The 14,870-nt window shown below is 30.2% G+C and overlaps 1 long non-coding RNA gene across 1 annotated transcript; it reads left to right on the forward strand.

Annotated features, from left to right (window-relative positions):
• The first annotated feature begins 6,641 nt into the window (after positions 1–6,641).
• On the forward strand, positions 6,642–13,362 carry LOC132734426 (uncharacterized). Its single transcript, XR_009626314.1, has 3 exons — positions 6,642–6,864; positions 6,905–7,223; positions 12,946–13,362. It is a non-coding gene; the product is annotated as an uncharacterized LOC132734426 (long non-coding RNA).
• The last annotated feature ends 1,508 nt before the right edge of the window (positions 13,363–14,870 follow it).

Raw genomic sequence — 14,870 nt, forward strand, 5'->3', positions numbered from 1 at the left:
GGGGAATTTATACATAATTACATCTTCAGTTGACTATTTTCATTTAAATAACTGTTAATAGCTGTTTACAAACAAAGATAAGTTTACGCTATTCCATGTGACGAAAGTTACTACTAAATTATTAAAAACAACGTGTGTTCAAGAAACAAATGTTGTTTTTTTTAAATGTAAAGATAGGTCACTTGTGATCTCGGGAATAGAGTTTTATTCTACTGAAAACGGACGACTTTAAACAAGATATACAATAAATATAAATTCATAGTATCGCAAAAATGAAGTGAAAATTCTAAAGTAACCAACAGTTTTCTTACTATATGTCACAGGGTGAGAAAAATGTGCAGCCTGACCGGGACTTGAACCCGGGACCCTCGGAATACCGTACCGCGGCTCTTCCGACTGAGCTATCCGGCCGCTTACACATACCGTACCGCGGCTCTACCGGTTGAGCTATCCGGCCGCTTACACATCTTCTCTCTATACTGTATATTAATTAATGTAACTAAAATGTCATTTATATTACTTGCAGTCTGCCTACAATACGTTACATCACTTGTATGGTTAATTTTAAAGATGCCATTCCCAGGCTATAAAAATCAGAGACACACCAAAGGAATATTTGCCATTTATAAAAGGCAACGCATTTACCATCTTATCCATTGCAAATGTTATTCTATAACGCCTGTATATGTGTTCGACTCATTGAACCAAAACATCGTTACATTACAAACGTAAAATTTTACAAATTGTTTAAGAGAATAAAGTTATCCTGTCCTTTGTTGAGCATGTCGGAAATTGTTCAATTTTTAAATTAACCTTTCCTCGACCAGATTATAGCTGGAAAAGAACTTCAACACGTCAATCAATTTTTTAAACTTTCGTTATTTATCCATTTCTCTAGTAAAAATTGTAATTCATTTCGATAAGTTATATAATTGTCAACACTGATGTCAATAGAGACCGATTTTGCTTCTGTAGGATATCTGAAAATCATGAAAAAGATTTTTTAATATTACTAGGTTAATAAAGAAAAAAATGCAGTTACGAAAATAAGATGGCGATTTAAGCCTGATAATTGGAGTGAGGCGTAATATACGAAGTATGCAAACACATCGTTTCAGGTGTCTCACATTTTTTAACAACTAACAATGCATCTTGACATATGTATTATTTCTTGTGACAATATAATCAATTACATAATATTGAAAAAACGTTGATTGTGTTTGTCATAATAAACTGCCATCAATGCATACCCCCTTCCTAAAACTTAGTTTAATGTTAAATAGAAATATTGAAATTGTATGCTTATAATTATTGTATAAATGATAAGAATTTAAGTGATAGTCCTGGATAGATGAGATATTTTTTCTGTGTCGCTTCACTTTCGTTTTGTAAACTAACAATTAACAAACTAATAATTATTGATAATGCAACGAAACTTTTCGGTAAAAATAACTTGTAATAAACAAAAACACCCAGTTAACCTACTGATAATATAAGATAAATCCTAATATACAAATATGGACTTTTTAGCTGTTGAATATGATGTTATGTACTGAAAAAATTAATATTGACCGAGGCGATAGCCGAGGTCAATATTTATTTTTCAGTACATATCACATCATATTCAACAGCTAAAAATACATATCTGTTTTATTACATAATTTATAAATAGCTTTTATATGGCTCATCACATCTGCCATTGCACACAACGGATATCATTATTTTTCAGCTTGTCTACTGTTTCCATAATTTGGCCATTTCCATTGGCATGTTAATCTCTATTGTTCTTAAAAATGTAAAACGGTAACTAAAATAGACTAAACAAATTTGACTCTTATGTACACCCCACTCAGCGTTTTTGCAGAATAATAACAACAAACTTGGCGTGACGTCACGTCAAAGTTTCGCATCGTTTAGGGATTTCCAGAAAATCTATTTTTAGAAGAAAAACCGGTGAATATACTTAAAAAATCTATTTTTAGGGAAAAAAACAGTGAATATACTCTGATATTAAACCTGTTATTTTTTACAAAAAGTTGCTTGTTAGCCAATCAGGGAAAGGCATTTTAAAGCTATTTATAGATTATATAATAATATTCTTTGTTTCATACATTGATTAGAAATTGTCAGTATGAGAAGTATTGTTTGTGAAATGGCATAACAATTTTTTGTCATTTTATCTAAATTAGTATCTTATTCTTTTATAATATTTCCGATGACAGCACATTCAATATCTTAATTTTCGTAAAAAAGAAATAATGCACAGTTTTTCATTGTCAAATTGAGCTGAAATATATTTGAAAAGATCGGTCATTAAAAAGGTGATTGATCAACAAATTATACTGGAAAATGTTTTAAATAAAATATAAATTTGGTAAAAATATAAAAAGACTGCTCCACTTTTTATAAATTGAACGTCTCAGCCCAAATTTGATTGATATTTACAGACATTTGTTGAGCCACGTGAGTTATCTATCGTTCATACGAAGTAAATTACAGAATTGGAAGGAAATATGGCAAAATGTAAAATTATTTTGAATTCACATAAAAAGCACAATGATACAATCGTAAATACGTAGTTTAATTATCTGTTTTAAAACGTGATTTTTAAATAGAAAACGTCAATGATACAAACTTTTAAATCATACAATGGCAGGCTCAAAAAGTAGGTCAAAATAACAATGGTGCTTAATATTAATATGATGCCGTAAGCTACTCAGTTCTTATCAATTACTCATTATCAATTCTGGGATGAAAAAATATTTGAGTTAAATGAACGCTGAAACCTTTCAAATGGAAGAAAACATGATAATCATATGTAAATTACTGTGTTGAGATTCATGGACATGAACTGATAAACTACAGTATTATTCACGCGAATGGTATAAATTCCAACCCTTTGAGACACGTGAGCAATTTAATGGAAACTATTCTAATAATAACGGTCAGAAAAGTCTGTTTGATTTGCTTATATGAAGAACATTATAACCATGTTCACGCAAACTTTACAATTTGTTCTAAGAAAAAAACAACCTGTTAATGGTACACGTTAAAAACAAAACATGCAAGCGTCAGAATTTTTGAATGATATTTCTATAAGAAGTGAATCTAAACAAGACGGCAATTACAAAAAAAATATGAACAGAACAGACATTTTATTTCAGACTTTATTTTTGTAAATGAATGTGTAATTTTAGTTTCTTCTTTTTAACCTTTTTTCAACTTTGGTGATTTTAGGGCACACGCATTTTTAAAATGGGGACCATACGCCGCTTTTCATGGAATCACACTACTGTGTTACATTGAATGTTCCACGATGACCGCCGTGTGAACACATCTGTGGGTATTTCTAAATTCAAAGTTTCCGCGTGTTTTAATGTTGAATTCTTCTTAAGCCGGTTTCTGGGAGGCGTGAACGGTAACTTGCAATTTCCATTACCGTCCATGAACAGGCTAAATCAAACCAAGCTTACAATAATTTCAATTTAGTCATGTTAAGCGTTGTTTAGGGATTCCGTTTTTCTCTATTTTATTGTACATAGGTAATTGCAATGCAAACAAATAAACAAAGCAAAGTTTATGTCACTAGGTCAAGTTATCACAAAATACAATATTACTAGTATATTTAATCAGGCAAGATAAAATACATTTGTTGACAAAGAGAATGTTGAAATATGTAATTAGATAACATTTTTCTCAAACAAACAGTACTAAAAGCTTTCTCGGCAACCTCACAGGATATTGTATACCATATTTTACACAGTGAGTCTAACCAGCCAACTGAATAAAATGAAATGGATGTTATATGTATGTTGTTGCTACAACTGATATTTTCAGAACTTCTACATCAACAACAGCAGGTGTCTAGTCCTGTGTGGCAGCTGTAAAAAAGTAACAACTTCTTGATATTGATATTATATTTGTATTGTCTTTCAATACAATTAATTTCAATACTTTTGTATCATAGTCTGAATAAATTGACCCGTCAATAATGAATACACAATAGCACTCATTTAAATATTCAATTCCACTTCGGTTCTGTCCTAAAAGATTACGAAGATTAATTTAAATTTTGTTTTACTGAAAAGGCCTTGCAAAAAGTCAAGACGGATATGAAAAAAACTTCGAAACACCGATTTGTCTGTTTTATATTGTATTGTATGGCAATGAAATAATATCTATTAATATTTATTTAAATGCTTAAACCATGGTATTTAAAAGTGTATGGCATTTGCCAAATAAGTGCAAATATATATAAAAAAACATCTTAAAAAAACAATCATACTTTCAATGATTTAAAAATGTACATTTAAATAAGGAGAAAAAAAATTTAGTCATACGCGGTCTAGATCTTACAACACATTGCACATTTAGAAGTTAAAAACCGGAAGTTTACCCATTTCCGCTATAACGGTCAGTATAAATATTTCATAGAAACAAATTCAATTTAATCAAATCTTACTGCGTTCATATCACGAATGTTACCGATCATTTATCAAAGATTAATATCTTGTGTGCATTGACCGTGTCAGTATGCAATAGACAGGATAATAAAATCAAACAATACCAGTTAAATTACGTTTAATCCCGTGCTAGAGGGCATGAGATATTCTGCAGTCCAAATAATAAGTCCTGAATGAACGAGATGTTTAATGGTTATCAAGGATACCCCTTTCCAAGATTGTCAACAGTACCTTATCATAGTAATGGTTTAATTTTCGATATCGTTCTGTAGAACATTTCTTTTAAGTAGAAAATAATTTTGTAATTTCTGCGCCAATGTTATTGTCATGTCATACAAATATAACACAGATTATGTGAAAAGTAATATAAAATGTAGTATATATTCAAATTTAAAATTTAGCAAATTAGTGCAAACAAAACCCAAGCAAAAAAAAGCAACAACAACAACATGTCTCTTACAAGCCTTTACAAATCTTGTTTCTTCAATGTAGATCAAATAAGTATTACTCCACATTTTGTGAATTTTTTTTAAACATGTTAAGCATTTTGAGTTCTCTACAAAATGTAATCGTTGTCGTATAACGGAGAAAGAACTCACAAATGTTACATACTTTTAATATACAAATACAAACACACAAGTGAACGAGTGGAATACCAAAGCCGAACTCTTCCCTGCACATTTGAGAATAGTATATATAAAGACAACCTGTCATAAGGACATTTTATAATGTATATAAATACACACGTTTTAGAGTTACATATATTAATCATTTTGAAATAAGATCAGTCCGCATGTATCCTGCACTATAATATTCATAAATCAAAGTCATGTTCCATAGTGCACATTATGAAATAAAAACCTTAATATATGTATATACATGTTGACTTGTCATTCTTTTTGAATATAGCGTGTATGACTCATTAGCCTGTGCAACCAGCTATACGACAATTCCTCCTTTACTTATATAAAAAACAAATTTAAAAAAAGTATTAAACAAGGTATTAAATATCAAATATTTCAAACTCGTTCTAACAAATTAAAAAAAAAAATCTAAAATCAACTTGACATCTGTTTTACCCCTAAGGTAAGGATGTTATACATCAACCTTTTGTCACTTTATATTAAAAGAAAAATCACCTTAGGTAATATCATCTCTGATTGGTCAATTGAATATCGTGTGTAACCTTTTCATGTTTGAATTCATTTTAATAGAAAAATTTGGATAGATACAATGTAGCACAGGTAAGTTTACTTTTGATATTAGTTTTAAAAGTTTTGAATAAGTAAAATAATAATTATTGTTAAATGTTCGATTAATCTTTATGCAAAAAAATACAAAAATAATATGTTAAAGTAACATAAAGTAAATATTATAGCTTTATAAGTTTTTCAATAAATATTAAATTTCCTTTATTTCATCATAAAAAAAAGGAAAAAAAAGTTAATTTCTAGAGATCAAGAAAACATAAAAAACAAACAAATAAGTTAACAATTTTCGAAGAACAAATTATTTTAAGAATATTAATTAGAAAAACTTTAAGGTATAAAATTTAACAGAATTATATGTATGATAAGAGTAGAAAAGATATTTATATACGAAAAAGTTTAAAAAATATTATAAACAATTGATAATTGATAAAATGTCCAGGTGTTTCATTTCCTGTAAAACGTGTATTGTGCATGCGCATTGAACACTTCCTGTGACAGGTATATTTTTTGTAACAGGTACTTGCTGACATCAGTATTGCTTGGTCTTCGTGACGTGTCGGGAATTTCAAATCGTTGGTATGTAGCTTTCTAAAGTATAATTTTAAATTGACACTCATAATTGTTCATAAATGTTTGATGTTCTTGAAGATTCTTTTAAATTTGTATATATGTATTTGATATATGTAAACGTAGACTTTATACACAAGTTGATAAAGTTATATTCGAATATTTGTAAACACATCTGTAAACGCTGTTCTTGTTTCGTCGTTGTAAAAAGAATGTCTTGTATTGAACAATACAACAAAGTGATGATAGATCTATAATTCTTCATTTATGTAGCAGTGTTTTTGAGTAAAAGATAATTAAATTAACAGTTTGCTGTTACACGATTCTCGCAAATGTTTATGTGATATTTATTTTGGATATATCTGTCGCGCACAAATAATTATTTTGATAAGAAGTTATCATCAGTATTTCTCTGGGTTTTTGTATTTAAGTTCATATAACACATAGAAAAACACATTCTATTGATAAACGGAAGTTTTCGGCTTCTCTGGTTGAAGACAGGAACAAAAGTTTATTTGATTCCACAATTTTGTTGTTGTTGTTGTTGTTGACGGCTGTAACAGCATAGTTATGTATCTAAAACATCGTAGACGCTTATTTCATATAATTTTACATCGAAGAAGGTGTTTATGGTTATATCTGCATGGTTTTACATCGAAGAAGGTGTTTATGGTTATATCTGCATGGTTTTACATCGAAGAAGGTGTTTATGGTTTTATGTACATAGTTTGACATCGTAGAGGCTGACTGTAATATTTCTAGTCAGGCGGTGTTTTACTGTACCGGCGAATTCGCTCGCACCTCTCTGTCTTGGCTGGACGACAAGTGATCGTTAGACCAATATTTTGCATTTTCGTCCGTTGTCAGATCGGTTAATAGATATTATATACAATAAACATAATTTTGTTTCAGATATATGAACAACAATACAACTGTCATAAAATGCATAGGATAAGAATTCCAATGAAAGATGTTCTTAAGTGTAAGTATCTTATTTATGTAATACTTGATATTTAAAATTTTTCTTTTCATATTGGATTTTTAGACATATAGACATATTTTGTTTTAACTAAGCTATTAACTTTAGTTTATTTCGACAATAAGACTTATCCAAATTTAAACTTTATTTAATGATTGTGCGTTGACAGTTGAAACATGTATGTATACACGTGTTATTCTAATATGAAATAAAGTAAATATTCAATTTGAAACTTATGATTTAGTGCTGTCATTTACTTTGAAATGCATTTTAATTAACCGATCTATTAATAAACATATAGCGAATAACGATCATTTTAAGCAATAATAAAAAAAATCTAAGATATATAGTTCTAATAAAAACAACTTGAAAATTAATGTAAATGAATACAACCACCAAAAATATAAAGATATATCTGTTAAATAATGTAATTTTCTGTTTTTGTTTTATATTGTTTTCTTTTAACGTATATATTTTCTTCTTTCCATAATTACTATTTACAATGCCTGAGGTCAATTTACCGAAAATTAGTATAGCATATAACACGGAATATAACGTTCTATAACAATTCAGCTAATCCTTGTAAAATCATTTTAAAACTTGATTTCGACCCTTTATCTTTACTTTGTAACTTTGTGTTTACCTTACCAGATACTTTATATCGAGGTTTTACAATACTTTTCTTTTTACTAGAAATAGAGTTTATAAAAATTTCATTATCTGAATCATTATCATCAGCCATTGAATCTGACTGAATAGCATTATATGCTGCTTGTGACTGAGGATTGCTATTTACTTGTATGGAATTTGAGTCTGATAATTCTGAATCAGTCTGCGATTGCATTTCTTCTGAATGTGCATTACTTTGAGTATTGTCATTATTTGAAATTTGTTGTTGTTGTCGAAGATGTTTCTGTAATTCGGCTAATGGAATATCATCTTCACTATCAGAATTTGACCTTTCTTTTCTAACATTTTTAGCAACTTGGGGTAATACTGATTCTGGTATTTCTGAAGCATCATCAGTATCGCTATTTTCAGGTGTAACTACAAATGTGGCATTTCTTTTTGGTCTGCCTGTATTATCTGCTTTTGGTATTGACCAGTCATTAATATTTGCAAGCCTAATTTGTTCTGCATGGACTTTAACTGTTGAATTGTCAAATTGATTTTTTATTATATAAGTTAATGGTGACCTTTTCTCCATAATTCTATAAAATGGCTTCCAATTCACATCTAGTTTGCTTCTCTTACGAAAATTCTTATAAAATACGGGATCGCCTATTTCAAATTTGATATCTTTTGCGGTCTTATCTGCATAGCTAGCTTGTTCTCGTTTTGCTTTTTTTAAGGTTCTTATAAACAGATAGAAAAGTATTATGTTGTTCTTGTAATGCAATTTTGTGATACTCTTCGCCATGATAGCGCTGCCTTGGTTGTAGCAACTGGTCAACCGGTAATATTGCGTCACGGTTATATAACAAATAAAATGGACTATGCTTTGAAGTCCTAGAGACATTGAATCTAAGTGCGGCTAGTGTCATGTTAAGATGAATATCCCATTGTTTGAGATTTCCCTGGATTCTTTTAGCTAAGATATCATGTATGACATGGTGAGAACGTTCATTTTTAGCGTTTCCGGCAGCATGATAGGTAGTTGTACGCACGTGATCAATTTTTAACTCTTTAAGTGTTTCTTTGAAAGCATTACTTGTGAATTCTGATCCATTATCAGTGACAATTTGTAATGGACATGCGTATCTAGGGTAAATTTCTTCTAATAGTAAATGTATAATTGTATCAGTACTTTTGTCAGCAGTAGGGAAACACTCGGGATAACCACTGTAAAGGTCAATAAAACAAATAATGTAGCGGTTACCACTCATTGTTTTCTCATAGGGCCCAATAACGTCGATACTCATGGTCTGGAATGAATACATTGGTACTCTTGTTTCGCCCATATGTGCTTTTATTTTTGTAAGATTACGTGACTGACAATCAACGCATTTAGAAACATATTCATACAATTCTTTGAACATATTTGGCCAAAAATATTTTTGTTTTATTGTTGTAAATAACCTCTGTGTTCCTGGGTGACCATTATTTAAATGATATTGAGTAATGACAAGGTGTTTTAAATGTTGCGGAACAAACAATCTAAGATTAGGATTATCATCTACATTAGACAGATAATAAAGAACTTGGTCAATTTCTAAATATTTGCTCTGCACTGATTTAGTTGGCTGTCCGTGACGTAGTAACATTTTCAGTTCAAGAATAGTTTGATCTTTATCTTGCTCTGAGGCCATATTTAATTTTTCGAATTGTTTAATATCTTCTACAATTGGCTCTTGAAATTGGTATTCTTTGTTTGCTATTTCGTTGGCATTAAAGTGCGTAGAATCAAAAGCATTTACTTCATAGCTTTTATCAGTTTTCACAGCATGTACATTATCATTATTTTAATTATTACTTGAATTTGAGACTGTTATTTCGAAGGCATTGTCATTTATATCAGGCTCATAAAGTTCAATATCTGACTTGTTAGCATTTTTATCATCAGCTGGAGGTCTAGAAAAGAAATCGGCAATTAAATTTAATTTTCCTGGCAAATATTCAATTTTACAGTTATAGGCAGAAATATTTAAAGCCCAAAGCTGAATTCTTTTGTTTTGCATACGTGCTTCTAGAAGATATTTTAAAGGTTTATGGTCTGTAAATATAGTAAACTCTGCATTATGTAAATAAACATCTAATTTTTGTAACGCATAATGAATACTGAATGCTTCTTTTTCTATGGTACTGTACTTTCTTTGAGATTCACTTAATTTATGAGATAAGAAGTATATAGGTTTTTCAATACCAGATTTGTCACATTTCTGACTTAAACATGCTCCGACCACTAAATCTGAGCAGTCCGTGTATAGAATATAAGGCTTATTTGGGTCTGGGAATGCTAAAAGTGGAATACGTGTTAACATTTTCTTTAATTGTTCAAAACTTTCTTGACATTCTTTTGTCCATTTAAACAAAACACGTTTTCTTGTAAGATTGATTAGAGGTTCAACAATTTTAGAATATTTAGGGCAAAATCTTCTATAAAAACCAGCAGCACCAAGTAAAGATCTGACATCTTTAACACATTTTGGTACCGGAAGTGACCTAATAGCTTTTACTTTTTCTGGGTCTGGTTTTATACCTTCATGATCAATTATAAAACCAAGGTACTTTGTTTGTTGCTGAATAAAACTGCACTTTTTCAGTTTAAGTTTTAATTTATGCTCTTTAAGCTTTGAAAACACTGTCTGTATATGTGATAAATGTTCATTTTATGACTTCGAAAATATTAGAATGTCGTCAAGATAACTGACAGCAAATGCCTCTAAACCTTGTAAGACATGAGACATGAGTTCTTGGAAAACTCCAGGGGCAGAAACTAGGCCTAAAGGGGTCACGTTGAACTCGAACAAGCCTCGGAATGTCGTAAAAGCCGTTTTTTCCTTGTCTGATTCATGCACGGGTATTTGCCAAAACCCTGATCGCATGTCTAGTGTTGTAAAATATTTTGAAGACCCTAGTAGTGTTAAAATATCATCAATTAATGGGAGAGGATATGATGTTGGCTTTGTAATTTTATTCAATTGTCTAAAATCAACACAAAACCGTTTACTGCCGTCACGTTTCCCGACAATAACAACAGGAAATGAATAAGGGCTATGACTTCTTCTTATAATATTAGCATCTAACATCTCATCGATTGCGTCACTCATAAATTTTCTATTGTTTAAAGGTGTGCGATATGGGCTTAATTTGATTGGAGGATGATTACCTGTTGGTATTTTCATGGTTACAGTATCTGTCTGTGATAATTCAGAATCTTTATTTGCGAAAATATTTCTATTTTTCCTTAATAAGTCTCTAACAATATGAAAATGCTCTGAAGGTGTATGAATATCACGTTCGAAATCGTTGTTAAGAGGGGAAGTTGTTTGAAGAGCCTCTGTGACCGAGTTAATGCTCTCAACTTCTGAAACTTTAGCAACTACTGAATCTCGTTTTAATCTTATAGTTTTATGCGTATTGTTGACAATCATAATAGGAAATCTTCTATCAGCCGAAAGTTTCATAACAGAATTTGTTATCATAAGACCTGGTTCAGAAGCAATCATTCCAGTTTCTATACTTTTTAATTCATATAATTTATCACTTTCCAAGCCTGGATTTTGTTTTAACTTAGCAGTGCACACATTAACTTTTGAGGTTTCAGAATAACATCCTGTTTTAATCTAACAATTGATGCAATATGAATATCTTCTTCGAGGGGTACATATGTATTATTAACTCTTAAGCAGCCTAAATCAAAATATAATCTAACGCCATTTTGTGTTAACCAATCACGGCCTAAAATAATATTTCTATTCATTTTAGAAACAACATAGAATTTTTGAGTTGTATCTGTTTTCCCTATTTGAAAATTAAGATTTATATAACCATCTATATGTAAATAATTTCCGTCAACTGAACATAAATTTATTTTCTGTTTTATAAGTTGAGGAGGATTCTTCAATTTTCTATATATTCTGCGATGCAGAAGACAAACTTCAGCACCTGAATCTACTAATGATCTGTATTTATAGTTTTCTATTTTAATCAAACACGAATTAGGGCTTCCAGCTTATGCTATACTAAATTTTGGTATTTTATCGTTCCTGTCAATGACCCCTTTGTGACAGGAACTTGCTAGTTTTCCTGAAAATTTACTTTGTTTCTGTCGTAAAAATTTTGTTTACGACATTCACGCATAATATGACCAAAATTATTACATTTCCAGCACTTAATCTTTGATTTCAAACTATTATTGCTATTATTTTTCCTAAATCGTGAAAAATTTTGTCGGTGAAATACAGAATATATTTCATTTTTCCTAAATCTACAACTACGCACATGGTGACCTGGTCTGTTACAGTACACGCAAAAATTTCTTGTATAATAATGATTAAAATTATTTGCTTTGTAATTCATGTATTTTGCGTGATTTTGAGAATTAGAAAATTTTACTCTGGCAGAAAATCTAGCTCGGAAATTATGTTCATTCATTGCGCACGTAATTGCTTCTTGTAAAGTTTTTGGCTTTTCTCTCATAAGTTTAAGTTTTTAATAATTATGCGCTAAATTATCCGTAAACAATTCTACTAACTGAAGTTCAATTAAACTATTATCTCCTAGTTTATAATTTTCATAAGCGGTTTCAGCACAATTAATAAATTTTTCCCCAAAAATTTGAACACTTTCTCCCAAATCTTGTTTTAAATTTCTCAAAAGATAAAATTCATGATGTAAATCTTTAATTTCCCCAAATCTAGTACTTATTTCTTCTTTTAATTGTTCCCACGAATTACGATGATTATCACGCAAATATCTACATAGAAAATCGCTTACAGTCCCTTTACTTGATTGAAATGCAACTAATTTTATTTTATTATCATCCAAACCTTTTAAAACAGCATATTTTTCTATAGATTTTATCCAGTCATTAAAATATTTAGAATTTCCATCAAAATTGTGTACTATTTCTGATAAACCCTGTGTACCTATGACAGTTGAAATATTGTCTAATTTATCCGACAAATTTTCAAAAATTGTAGCTATTTCTTGATCTGACATCTTCAAAATTAGCAAATTACAGGTATATAAACGATCACTCACCTTTAATTTTCTGTTTCAGGTACTTCGTTGTGTCCCGCTGTCCAAAATCGTCGCTTCGACATCGCTATTCTTAGGCGCCAAATCAAACGTTGTCGTATAACGGAGAAAGAACTCACAAATGTTACATACTTTTAATATACAAATACAAACACACAAGTGAACGAGTGGAATACCAAAGCCGAACTCTTCCCTGCACATTTGAGAATAGTATATATAAAGACAACCTGTCATAAGGACATTTTATAATGTATATATATACACACGTTTTAGAGTAACATATATTAATCATTTTGACATAAGATCAGTCCGCATGTATCCTGCACTATAATATTCATAAATCAAAGTCATGTTCCATAGTGCACATTATGAAATAAAAACCTTAATATATGTATATACATGTTGACTTGTCATTCTATTTGAATATAGCGTGTATGACTCATTAGCCTGTGCAACCAGCTATACGACATCGTATCAATATCTTGACAGTACTTTTAGAAAGCCTTTGATATGTATGTAAAACTCAATGATTAAAAACTTTTAATGAAAAATAGGTAGACATTATGGAATATGAAATAACGCACAACGCCAAACAGTTCAACGAAAAAGGCTCCCTGTTGTGTATCAGACGAACCTTGGCGAAAACTGAAAAAATAGATAAATAAATAAATAAATAAATAAAAGCTAACACGTACAAACTCTTTTTGTCTTCCTCTTGACAACGGGCGAAGTATAGATGTTTGTATAGCTTGCATGTGACAATATATCTTGGTGTATGTAAACATCAATCTGTAGAAAATAACTTTCATGAAGATATATGATATATCCCTACATAAGTGTGATATAATCTTTACTGTGTTTAACGATTATAAAACTTGTAACGAGTGTCATCTTGATCAATAAAAATTGCTGATGATACATACCTACTTTCATAAATCGTAGTTATGTCAAAAGTAAAGTAAAAAAAAATTTCTTTCTGGCTAATGTAACACAATCTGTAATGAGTCTTTCGTAGTGAGAATGATGCCCGTTTTCTCTTACATTTTTATGAATTTTGGAACATCTTCTTCCAGTTCTTGGATAATTTAAGGATATATTTAATGCTACCTTTGTATATTGTTGTACATCTATAGATAATTCTTGTACCAGTTTTAAGACTGCAGTTTGGTACAGAAGCTGGGAACATTTACATATGTCAATTATTCTTTACCTACCTGTTTAAAGAGATATGAATTTTGCTTTTTGGGACAGCCATTTATGACACAGAGACTATTTGTTTTTATGTGACAATTGTCAAATGTGTCCGATCTAATAAAGATAGTTCATTTCATTATCGCTATCGTCTTGAATCATAGAGTTGACCTTATTTATTTATGTATTGTCATCTGAATATAATTGTCTTACCCAAATCTTATAAAGTTAATTTAGAATTGTTTTATCATTTTTGAAAGTTTATCACATAAAACGACATGGCACATCAGGTGTGTACTTCAACAAACTTGAAATTTGAAACTCAAGACTTGTCATTAAGTATACATGTACTCATCATTAATTCTGGCAATTAAATGCTGAAACAGTTCACACAGAAGAAAACGTTATAATTGCTATGTTTATTCACGAACTAATGAAAAAACTATAATTACGACCCTTTTAGACATGTGGGCACTTTAATGGAAACTATGCTTATTATTTGCCTTATAAGTTGTCTTGACAACCTTAATACAAGCATTTAAATGTTCAACGGTTTTTGTTGTTTCATAATATAAATGTACGATTGGTTTCTGTTTTTTATCGTTTCTAGGATCTTCCCTTTCCAGAATTATTATCTGTACCTAGCTAGTATATATATCGTGTTTTTCCTAAAAACTCATTTAGCCCTATCGGTTTTTTTTTTAGCTGTTTGGGGAATAAGTACGTTGCAGTTATGATTTAGTATCTTTTATTTCA

Source organism: Ruditapes philippinarum, unplaced genomic scaffold (genome assembly GCF_026571515.1).
Source record: "Ruditapes philippinarum isolate M1 unplaced genomic scaffold, ASM2657151v2 ctg18645_1_1_1_1, whole genome shotgun sequence".
Taxonomy (NCBI): domain Eukaryota; kingdom Metazoa; phylum Mollusca; class Bivalvia; order Venerida; family Veneridae; genus Ruditapes; species Ruditapes philippinarum.